Here is a 2,249-nt window from a genome sequence, read left to right on the forward strand (position 1 = left end):
CTTTACCAATAACATGTTTAGTTGCAAATGATAATCATGATGCATGGCTATGGCATAGGAGAATTGCTCATATTCACATGGACCATTTGAACAAACTTATAAAGAAAGACTTAGTTGTTGGTTTACCCAAAATGAAGTTTGTTAAAGACAAACTATGTAGTGCTTGTCAAATGGGTAAACAAACAAAAACTTCTTTCAAACCAAAGCATATGGTTTCTTCTGATAGACCATTACAGCTACTACATATGGACTTGTTTGGCCCCTCAATGACAAAAAGTTATGGTGGTAACTACTATGCCCATGTTATAATAGATGATTTTTCAAGATACACTTGGACTCTATTCTTAGTGCATAAGAATGAGACATTCATAGGCTTTAGCATTTATGCTAAAAAAGTACAAAATGAAAAATCACTTAAAATCGCTGCTATAAGAAGTGATTATGGGGGAGAATTTCAAAACTCTTCTTTTGAAGAATTTTGTGATGATCTTGGTATCAATCACAACTTTTCTGCTTCTAGAATACCACAACAAAATGGTGTTGTAGAGAGAAAGAATAGGTCTTTAGAAGAACTGGCTCGAACAATGTTAAATGAAACTAACCTCCCAAAATATTTCTGGGCAGATGCAATAAGTACTCCTTGTTATGTTTCGAACCGAGTTCTCATAAGACCCATTCTCAAGAAAACCCCCCTATGAACTCTTCAAAGGTAGAAAACCAAACATTTCTCATTTGCATGTATTTGGTTGTAAATGTTTTGTTTTAAATAATGGAAAGGATAACTTGGGCAAATTTGATGCAAAAGCAGATGAAGGGATCTTCCTAGGCTACTCTCTTACGAGTAAAGCTTACAAATTTTTTAATAAAATAACACAAGCCATGGAAGAATTTGTTCATGTATCTTTTAATGAAACCAATGTTGAGATAAAAGATATGATAACCCTGGATGAGGAGGAACTGTCAAGTTCTTCTTCAAATGAAATTTCTATTATTGAATCTACAACTGATACTGAGCAATTGAAAATGAATGATAACTTACCATCTCAAGAGGAGCATGCTCATTCAGATTTACCAAAAGAATGGAGAACTCATCGATACCATCCAATTGACAATATTATTAGTGAATTAAATACGGGTATCACAATCGGGTATCACAACCCGACGAATGCTTGGTAAAGCTTGTCTTAACATGGCCTTCGTCTCTCAAATCGAACCCTCCAAGATTGATGAAGCAATTGAGGATGAACATTGGATTCTTACTATGCAAGAAGAATTAAACCAGATTGAGAGAAACGAAGTTTGGGAACTTGTTCCCAGACCTAAATATAGGCATGTTATTGGAACTCGGTGGGTATTTAGAAATAAATCTGATGAAAATGGTATAATAGTAAAAAATAAAGCTAAACTAGTAGCCCAAGGATACAAACAAGAAGAAGATATCGATTTTGATGAAACTTTTGCCCCGGTTGCTAGACTTGAAGCTATTAGGATATTACTTGCATATGTTTGCTCTTTGAATTTTCAGTTATATCAAATGGATGTAAAGAGTATTTTCCTCAACGGCTACATTCAAGAAGAAGTGTTTGTTGAACAACCTCCTGGTTTTGAAGATTACAAACATCCTTCTTATGTCTACAAATTAAACAAAGCTCTCTATAGCTTAAAGAAAGCTCCTCGCGCATTGTATGATCGTCTAACTAAATTTCTACTTGAAAAATGTTTCAACAAAGGAAAGGTCGACACTACTCTCTTCATAAAGAATGTAAATCATCATACTTTACTTGTTCAAATTTATGTAGATGATATTATTTTCAGTTCTACTAATGAGTTGTTATGTAGTGATTTTGGCAATATGATGCTAGGAGAGTTTGAAATGTCTATGATGGGGAAGTTAAATTACTTCCTTGGATAACAAATCAAACAACTTGACAATAGTATTTTTGTAAGTCAATTCAAATACTTCAAAGATTTGCTAAAAAGATTTGACATGGATGGATGCAAGTAAATAGCTACTCCTATGGGATCTGGAACTTACATCGATACGAATGAAGTAGTAAAATCCATCGAGATATCAAAGTATCAAGGTATGATTGGATCTCTTTTATACTTAACTGACAGTAGACCTGATATCATGTTTAGTGTGTGTCTGTGTGCTCGCTATCAATCCAAACTAAAAGAATCACACGTAGTTGCTGTTAAGAGAATCATGAAATATCTTAAAGGCACAATTAATGTTGGACTGTAATATC

This window comes from Lupinus angustifolius, chromosome LG01, assembly GCF_001865875.1.
Source record: "Lupinus angustifolius cultivar Tanjil chromosome LG01, LupAngTanjil_v1.0, whole genome shotgun sequence".
NCBI lineage: Eukaryota > Viridiplantae > Streptophyta > Magnoliopsida > Fabales > Fabaceae > Lupinus > Lupinus angustifolius.